Source organism: Tachyglossus aculeatus, chromosome 3 (assembly GCF_015852505.1).
Source record: "Tachyglossus aculeatus isolate mTacAcu1 chromosome 3, mTacAcu1.pri, whole genome shotgun sequence".
In the NCBI taxonomy this organism is placed as follows: Eukaryota; Metazoa; Chordata; class Mammalia; order Monotremata; family Tachyglossidae; genus Tachyglossus; species Tachyglossus aculeatus.
Window position 1 is genome coordinate 8,323,511 of NC_052068.1, and position 10,486 is coordinate 8,333,996.

General features: G+C 44.1%; 1 non-coding gene across 1 annotated transcript; it reads right to left on the minus strand.

The window, feature by feature from the left end:
- Window positions 1–9,300: 9,300 nt before the first annotated feature.
- LOC119925988 lies at window positions 9,301–9,438 on the minus strand. Its single transcript, XR_005449908.1, has one exon. It is a non-coding gene; the product is annotated as a small nucleolar RNA SNORA7 (small nucleolar RNA).
- Between the last annotated feature and the right edge of the window lie 1,048 nt (window positions 9,439–10,486).

The following is a 10,486-nucleotide window of genomic DNA, read 5'->3' on the forward strand; positions in this document are numbered from 1 at the left end:
CTTCTCCAGACCAGCCCGCACACTCCTCTCCTCTGCCGTTAACCTCGTCACTGGGCCCCATTCTCGCCTATCCCACCATCAACCCCTGGCCCTGGGAAGGATGGTAGTGCCGTCCACAGTGACGGGAAAGTCAGGGGGAGGACAGGGTTTGGGAGGGAAGATAAGGAGCTCAGTCTTGGACATGTTGAGTTTTAGGTGGTGGGAAGACATCCAGGTGGAGATGTCCTGATGGCAGGAGGAGATACGAGCCTGGAGGGAGGGAGAGAGAGCAGGGGCAGAGATGTAGATTTGGGTGTCATCAGCGTAGAGATGATAGTTGAAGCCGTGGGAGCGTATGAGTTCAACAAAGGAGTGCTCCCTTCAGCCCAGCTCATGGGTTGGACAATGAAAGGGCCTTGGTTGTATTGTACTCTCCCAAATGCTTAGTATAGTATTCTGTACAAAGCAAGTGCTCAACAAATACCATTGATTAATACCTGTAATTTATTTATTTATATTAGTGTCTGTTTCCCCCTCTAGACTGTAAGCTCACTGTGGACAGGGAATAAATCCACCACTCTGTTATAGTGTACTTTCCCAAGAACTTAGTACAGCATAATATAGTGACTAGAGCCTGGGCTTGGGAGTCTGAAGGTCATGAGTTCTAATCCTGGTTCCACCACTCGTCTGTTGTGTGACCTTGGGCAAGTCACTTCACTTCTCTGTGCCTCAGTTACCTCATCTGGAAAATGGTGATTGAGACTGTGAGCCCCAATGAGCTTACGGTCTAGAGTGAGAGACAGACACTAATATAAATATCCAACCCGATTTGCTTGTATCCACCCCAGTGCATAATAATAACAATAATAATAATGATAATGTTGGTATTTGCTAAGCGCTTACTATGTGCCAAGCACTGTTCTAAACACTGGGGTAGATACAAGGTAATCAGGTTGTCCCACATAGGGCTCACAGTCTTCATCCCCATTTTACAGATGAGGTAACTGAGGCACAGAGAAGGTAAGTGACTTGCCCATGGTCACAGATCTGACAAGCGGCAGAGCTGGGATTAGAACCTCTGTCTCCCAAGCCCATGCTCTTTCCACTAAGCCACGCTGCTTCTTAATAAAGTGCCAGGAACGTAGTAAGCACTTAACAAATTCCACCATTATTATTATAACAGTGTTCTACACACAGTAAGTGCTCAGTAGATAACATGGATTGATATCTGCAATTGATTTGTGTATACTAGTATCTGTCTCCCCCTCTAGACTGTAATCTCACTGTGTGCAGGGAACATGTCTACAAACTCAGTTCGTGCTCTCCCAAGTGTTTAAAACACTGCTCTGCACACAGTGAGCGCTCAATACATATCATTTATTGATTGATATCTGTAATTAACATTAATGTCTGTCTTCCCCTCTAGACTCTAAGTACAATGTGGGAAGGCAACATGTCTATCAACTCTTTTATATTGTACTCTCCCAAGTGCTTAGTATAGTGGTCTGCACACAGTAAGCACTCAATAAATACAATTGAGTGATTGTTGTACTTTGTTCATTGGGTACGTGTGGAGAAGGAGAAAACTCAGGCTTTGACGGGAGGAAACTCAGGGGTGACTGAAAATAGATCCTTTCTGGGATGTAAAGGTTTTTGATTAGGGCCCGATGAGAAGACACAGAGAACTGCTTTAGCCAGGTAGAATCGCGTTTTTGTTGATCCTCCCTGGAGTGGTTCCACTGACAGCTGCTCTGCAGCTTTCAAAAGCAGTGGATCAAAACCCAGATCCAGCATCATCATTATCAAAATAATGAAAATAATGATGGTAGCATTTAAGTGCCAAATGCTCTACTAAGCACTGATAGGTGATAACATATTAAAAGTATTGGCATTACACTTTGTTTAAAAAAACACAGATGTTTTTGTTAGGAAGTCAATAAGTCAGTGGTATTATTGAGTGCTTATTATGTGCAGAGTAGTGTATTAAGCTCTCGGGAGAGTCCACTAAAACAGAATTAGCAGACACGTTCTCTGCCCATAATGAACTTATTCATTTTTTCATTCATTCATTCATTCAATTGTATATATTGAGCACTTTGTGTTGGCAAACCACTGTAGTAAGCACTTGGGAGAGTACAATATAACAACAAACAGACAAATTCCCTGCCCACAGTGAGGTCACAGTCTACGGGCGAGACAGACATTAATGTACATAAATAAATCAGTAAACTATGGGTATATACATATATATTCATATGTGCTGTAAGGATGGGAGGGAAGATGAATGAAGGGAAGCAGCATGGCTCAGTGGAAGAGCACAGGCTTTGGAGTTAGAGGTCTTGGGTTCAAATCCCAGCTCCGCCAATTGTAAGCTGTGTGACTTTGGGCAAGTCACTTCACTTCTCTGTGCCTCAGTTACCTCATCTGTAAAATGGGGATTAAGACTGTGAGCCCCCCAAGGGACAACCTGATCACCTTGTAACCTCCCCAGCACTTAGAACAGTGCTTTGCACATAGTAAGCACTTAATAAATGCTATTATTATTATTATTACTATTATTATTATTACTCTACCAGTTTCAGCTACAGGAGGGAGAGTGAAGTAGAGGTATACCCATTCCTTTCCTAGCTTGGGCAGTAGCAACTAGTAAGTGGCAGGCCATCTGATACAAGTCAAAACTCCCCTGTGCAGGGCAGCAGTGGCAGTCGAGGGCGGAGACTCAAGTTGACTGTGCAGAAGGAGGTGATGGTAAACCACTTGAGTATTTTCACCAAGAAAAGTCTATGGATCCACTACCAGAAGGATTGAAGTTGGAGAGTGGGGCCTTCTGGGAGAGATGTGTCCATGGAGTGGCTATGGGTTGGACACATCTCGACAGCATAAGACAGGAGAAGATAATCATGAACCCTGCTTACAAGGAAGGGAGATTCTCACAGCAGAGATGGATACAGACAGTGTCAGACTTCTGAGCTCATGAGACCAATGAGAAGCAGCATGATGTAGTGGATAGAACATGGGCCTGGGAGCCAGAAGATCTGTTGTGTGACCTTGTGCAAGTCACTTCATTTCTATATGCCTCAGTTCCCTCACCTGTAAAATGGGGATTGAGATTTTGGGCCCAACTTGGGACAGGGTCTGTGTCCGACCTGATTACCTGTATCCACCCCAGCACTTAGTACAGTGCCTGGCACACAGTAGGTGCTCAACAAGTACCGTAATTATTAACGTGTGGGGCGGGGACTCTCAGATCTCTGCCCACAGAATGAAGTGTGGATTGGAGAGAGTAGAGACAGGAGGCAGAGGGGTCAGCAAGGAGGCTGAGGCAGAAAAATCTTGGCCTAGTGGCTAGAACCCAGGCCTGGGAATCAGATGGACCTAGGTTCTAATCTTGGCTCCAGCAGTTGTCTGCTCTGTGATCTTGGGCGAGTTGCATCACTTCTGTGTGCCTCAGTTACCTCATCTGTAAAAGGCAGATTAATAATAATAATCTGTCTTCCCATTCTAGACTGTGAGCCCACTGTTGGGTAGGGACCATCTCTATATGTTGCCAACTTGTACTTCCCAAGTGCTTAGTACAGTGCTGTGCACACAGTAAGCGCTCAATAAATACGATTGATTGAATGAATGAATGAATGAATAATAATAATAATAACTGTGGTATTTGTTAAGCACTTACTGTGTGCCAGGCACTGTATTTTGCACTGGGGTGGATACAAGGAAATCAAGTTGGACACAGTCCCTGTCCCACATGGGGCTCAGAGTCTTCATCCCCATTTTACAGATGAAGTAACAGATGCACAGAGAAGTGAAGTGACTTGCCCAAGGACAAGAACCCATGACCTTCTGACTCCCAGGCCTGGGCCCTGTGTGGGATGTGGGCTGTGTCCAACCTGATTAGCTTGTATCTACCCCAGTGCTTAGTACAGTGCCTGGCACATAATAAACTCTAAACAAATGGCATGGGGAAAAAAACTAATCATGGTGGGTTAGGATAAATGCTTGGATCAGCATGGGAGCAGTTTGTGTCAGGGGAAAGGGGAGGATTCTGGACATGTTCAGAAGGTGAAACTGACAGGATTTAGTGACATGCACGTTGAATGACAGATGAATGGAGGAGAATGATAGAGTTATACTATAATACTACTGATGGCATTTATTAAGCACTTACTATGTGCAAAGCACTGTTCTAAGCACTGGGGAGGTTACAAGGTGATCAGGTTGTCCCACGGGGGGCTCACAGTCTTAGTCCCCATTTTTACAGATGAGGTAACTGAGGCACAGAGAAGTTAAGTGACTTGCCCAAAGTCACACAGCCAACAACTGGCGGAGCTGGGATTTGAACCCATGACCTCTGACTCCAAAGCCCGTGCTTCTTCCACTGAGCCACGCTGCTTCTCAGCGTGGGATTATGGGGTTATGGGATTGTGACATGGAGATGAAAATGGTGGTGGTGTCTACAGTGATGGGAAAGTCCAGGGGAGGACAGGGTTTGGGTGGGAAGATGAGAACTTCTTCTGGAGGTATTTTAAGTTAGAGGTGAAATCAGGACATCCAAGTAGAGATATCTCAGAGGCCATAGGAAATGTGAAGCTGCAGAATTGGAAAGAGGTCAGGGCTGGAGAGAGGGAGCTGGAAATCATCTGTGAAGTGCTGGTAGTTGAAGTCATGAGAGCCATTGAATTCTCCAAGAGAGTCTGTGTAGATGGAGAATATAAAGGGAATCAGAACTATGCATACTAAAGATAGGAAACAGCATGGCCTAGTGGAAAGAGCAGGGACCTGGGAGCCAGAGGAACTGTCAATTGTCGGCTGGGGGATTTGGGGCAAGCCACTTAACTTCTCTGTGCCTCAGTTTCCTCATTTAGAAAATGAGATTCGATATCTGTTCTTCCTTCTACTTAAATTGTGAGCCCCATGTGGGACAGGGACTGTGTCCAACCTGATTAACTTGTACCTAGGCCTGTGCTTAAAACAGTGCCTGATGCATAAGGAGCATTTAACAAATATCGTAATAATAAATAAAGATTCTTGATATTCCTCCATTGCTATAGCAGTTGTATCCAAAAACACTAAGTTGTATTCCACAAAAAAGGGTGTTTATACATTCATCCGGACTCATTCATTCATTCATTCAATCGTATTAATTGATTTTAGAGAAGCAGCGTGGCTCAGTGGAAAGAGCGCGGGCTTTGGAGTCAGAGGTCATGGGTTCAAATTCTGGCTCCACCACTTGTCAGTTATGTGACTTTGGGCAAGTCACTTAACTTCTCTGGGCCTCAGTTACTTCATCTGTAAAATGGGGATTAGGACTGTGAGCCCCCAGGGGGACAACCTGGTCACCTTGTAACCTCCCCAGCACTTAGAACAGTGCTTTGCACATGGTAAGCACTTAATAAATGCCATTATTATTATTATTATTATTATTATTATTAGTATTAAGTGCTTACTGTTTGCAGAGCACTGTACTAAGTACTTGGAAAGTACAAGTTGGCAACATATAGAGACAGTCCTTACTCAAAAACGGGCTCACAGTCTCGATGAGCAGCATGGCCTAGTGGAAAAACCAAAGGCCTGGGAGTTAAAGGACTTCCATTCATTCATTCATTCATTCATTCATTCATTCATTCATTCATTCATTGATTCAATCCTATTTATTGAGTGATAACCATGTGCAAAACACTGTACTAAGCGCTTGGGAGAGTACACTGTAACTTAGTCTAGAGGGGGAAACAGACATTAACAGAAATAAATAAATAAATTACAGATAATAATAATAATAATAATAGCATTTTTTAAGCTCTTATTATGTGCCGAACACTGTTCTAAGCACCGGGGTAGATGCAAGGTAATCAGGTTGTCCCACAAGGGACTCACAGTCTTAATCCTCATTTTACAGATGAGGTAACTGAGGCATAGAGAAGTCAAGTGCTTTGCCCAAAGTCACACATCTGATTATTGGCAGAGCCAAGATTAGAACCCTCGACCTCTGACTCCCAAGCCTGGGATCATTCCACTATGCCACGCTGCTTCTCTGATCTCAATGACCATACAATGTACCTCAGCTCTAAAAGTCAGTTTTGCCTGGAGGGTCTTTGCTTTACAAGGCATCCCTTCAGGGCATGGAGGAGAAGAAAAATAAATCCTGTTACAATACATTTGGGTCTAGGAGGGTCTAGACTTCTAATCCTGGCCCTACCACTTGCCCTATAATTGATCTTGACAAGCCACTTCAATATGCCTCAGTTTCCTCCTCTGTATATTGGGGATTAAATACCTGGTCTGCCCCCTTCTTAGATTATTTTCCCAGCATCCTAAATTATATCATCCCTTCAGCCCACTCCATTGATAATACTACTGTGTACAGAGCCCTGTACTAAGCCCTTGGGAGAGTGCAATACAACAGAGTTGATAGGTGCTTTCCCTGCCCTCGGTGAGTTTATGGTCTCCCTATTGCTTTGCCACTCGCTCCCCTCCTAGACCCAAGTGTATTGCAGTGGGACTCATTTTTCTTCTCTTCCATGCCCTGAAGGGACACCTTGTAAAGTGAAGACCCTCCAGGCAACACTGACTTTTAGAGCAGAGATACAATGTATGGTCATTGAGACTAGAGCTGCATTTAGGTCTAAACTCCACCAGAGGGTACAAGAAAATTCATCGTATTTATGGCAAAGCCGGCCTGCCTTCTCACTGTGATCTTTCCCGACGTGGGGAAAATGAAATCCAGTATTTATCCTCATCAGGCCAGGGGCCACTCCATCCCTCAAGATCCATTTTCCAAAGCATTTTGACTTACCTGATCCGATCAATGCTCAATATCATTTATTATTATTATTATTATTGTTATTATTATTATGGTTATTATTATTATTATTAGGGAAGTAGTATGGCGTAGCAGATAGAACATGGGCCTGGGAGTCAGAAGGTCATGGGTTCTAAACCCAGCTCCACCACTTGCCTGCTGTGTGACTTTGGGCAAGTCACTTAACTTCCCTGTGCCTCAGTTACCTCACCTGTAAAATGGGGATTAAGACTATGAGCCCCATGTGGGAAATGGACTGTGTCCTATCTGATTTGCTTGTATTTACCCCAGCACTTACTACAGTGCCTGGGACATAGTAAGCTCTTAACAAATACCATCATCATTATTATTATTATTATATCCAGTAAGTGCTTATTTTGTGTCATGCTTCTGTTCTAAGACCTAGAGTAGAAATAAGCTAATCAATCCGGACATAGTCCCTGTCCCACATATTCACTCATTCATTCAATCATATTTATTGAGCGCTTACTGTGTGCAGAGCATTGTACTAAGTGCTTGGAAAGTACAATTCAGCAACAGATGAGACAATCCCTACCCAACAATGGGCTCACAGTCTAGAAGACAGGCTCACAGTCTAAATAGTGTGGAGAACAGGTATTGAATCCCCATTTTACAGATGTGGTAACAGGCACAGAGAAGTGAAGTGACTTACCCAAGGTCACACAGCAGTTGTGTGGTGGAGGTGGGATTAGAACACAGGACCTCTGACTCTCAGGCCTGTGATCTATCCATTAGACTGCGCTGCCTCCAGAGAAGATGAAGTCTGGGAGTGTGTCCCTTTGAGTAGAGACTGTATGTCTGGGTGGTGGACATTGGCATTTCTAGACTGTGAGCCCATTGTTGCGTAGGGACCGTCCCTCTATGTTTCCGATTTGTACTTCCCAAGTGCTTAGAACAGTGCTCTGCACACAGTAAGTGCTCAGTGAATACAACTGAATGAATTACCAGATGACCCTCATTGTGGGCAGGAAACATGTTTACCAACTCCATTCTATCATCCTCTCCCAAGCGCTTAGTACAGTGCTCACATAGTAAGTGCCCAATAAATACGATTGACTTGATTTATCCAGCTGGAATGAGAGGGATGGAAGACGTCTTGACTGCACGGAGCCAACAGGTTGACCTTCATTTTTGATGAAATCAATCAGTAGTACTTACTGAACATTAACTGTGTGCAGGGCACTGTACTAAGTGCTTGGGAGAGGCCTGGGCCACCTGAAGACTTCCTGTCCTTCTGGTTCTTGGGAAGGAGCAATGGGGCTCTCAGTGAGGGGGCAGGATGTCTGAGCCAGAATCTTATTGAGTCCACGGGGCAGAGGGATGGAGGCGGGAAAGGGACTCTGGCCTGAGGTGAAGAGAGAAGCAGTGTGGCCTGATGGATAGAGCATGGGCCTGGAAGTCAGAAGGACCTGGATTCTAATCTTGGCTCTGCCACTTGTCAGTCAGTCAATTGTATTTATTAAGCACTTACTGGGTGCAGAGCATTGTATTAAGCACTTGAGAGAGTACAATATAACAGACACATTCCCTGTCTGCAAAGAGCTTATAGTCTAGCTTATAGTCAGACATTAACAGAAATAAAATTACAGATATTTACATATGTGCCAAGGGGTTGGGAGAGGGAGACGAATAAAGGAAGCAAGTCAAGGTGGCGCAGGGAGAGTGGGAGAAGAAGAAAGGAGGACTTAGTCAGGGAAGGCTTCTTGGAGGGGGTGTGCCTTCAATAAGGCTTTGAATAGGGGGAGAGTCATTGTCTGTCAGATATGAGGAGGTAGGGACTTCCAGGCCTGAGGCAGGAAGTGGGCAAGAGATCAGCAACAAGATAGACGAACTGAGGTGCAGTGAGAAGACTGGTGTTAGAGGAGGCAAGTGTGTGGGCTGGGTTGTAGTAGAAGAGTAGCTAGGCGAGGTAGGAGGGGGCAAGGTAACTGGGTGACCTTGGGCAAGTCACGTCACTCATTTGTGCCTCAGTTACCTCATCTGTAAAATGGGGATTAAGACTGGGAGCCCCACGTTGGACACAGACTGTATCCAACCCAATTAGATTCTATCTATCCCAGTGCTTAGTATAGTCCCTGGCACATAGTAAGTGCTTAACAAATACCATTTTTTTACAAAAGGGGGGGAGGGTGACCATGGCAGTAACACTTATTGAGCCCCCACTTGGTGCAGAGTACTGTACTAACTCAATTGGGAAGTACAGAAAAATAAAGTGACATATTCCCCACCTTCAAGGAGTTTACACTCTAAAGGGGGCAACAGATGTAAAAGTATTTTCAACCTGTCTTATGCTTTAAAGTCATCTCCAACCCACAGAGTCTCCGTGGACACATCTCTCCCATAATGCCCCACTTCCACCTGCATTCATTCTGCTAGTGGATCCATAGATTTTTCTAGGTAAAATTACAGAAGTGATTTACCATTGCCTTCTGAGCAGTCAGTTTGAGTCTCCACCCTCTACTCTCTCCTGTGCCACTGCTGCCCAGCACGGAGGAATTTTAACTTGTAGCAGATTGCCTGCCACTCACTAGCCACTGACTAAGCTAGGAATGGAATGAGTAGGCCTCTGCTTGACTCTCCCTCCCTTAGCCGAAACTGGTAGAATACTGGAAACTCTCCAGGTGTGACCCTGAGAGGGGATTTACAACTAGAGCGATCCAAATAAATAATTAATAATTGAACTGAATTGAATAAATGAGTGCACACACATATCTATCTAAATAAACCTCTAATAAATAGAGAAGCAGCATGTCTCAGTGAAAAAAGCATGGGCTTTGGAGTCAGAGGGCAGGGTTCAAATCCAGGCTCCACCAATTGTCAGCTGTGTGACTTTGGGCAAATCACTTAATTAATCAATCAATCAATCAATCGTATTTATTGAGTGCTTACTATGTGCAGAGCACTGTACTAAGCGCTTGGGAAGTACAAATTGGCAACACATAGAGACAGTCCCTACCCAACAGTGGGCTCACAGTCTAAAAGGGGGAGACAGAGAACAGAACCAAACATACCAACAAAATAAAATAAATAGGATAGAAATGTACAAGTAAGATAAATAAATAAATAAATAAATAAATAGAGTAATAAATATGTACAACCATATATACATATATACAGGTGCTGTGGGGAAGGGAAGGAGGTAAGATGGGGGGATGGAGAACTTCTCTGTGCCTCAATTACCTCACATGTAAAATGGGGATTGAGACTGTGAGCCCACCGTGGGACAACCTGATTACCTTTTAACCTCCCCTGCGCTTAGAACAGTGCTTTGCACATAGTAAGTGCTTAATAAATGCCATCATCATTATTATTAAACAGCATGGCCTAATGGAAAAAGCACAGGCATGGGAGTCAGAGGACTGGGGTTCTATTCCACTTTGCCTATTGCTTGCTGGTGACCTTGGAAAAGTCACTTAACTTCTCCCTGCCTCAGTTTACTCAGTTTCCTCAGTTTCCTCATCTGTAAAGTGGGGATTAAATACCTGTCCTTCCTCCTACTTAGAATGTGATCTTAAAGTGCAACAGGGACTGTGTCCAACCAGATTAACTTGTATCTACCCCAACAAGAGTTGACACATAGTAAACGCTAACAAATACCAAGATAAAAATAACTAAATAGATAAGGAACATAACCTTTATATGTATAGTCAGTCAATCAGTCACCTTTCTTGAGCCTTACTCTGGCAA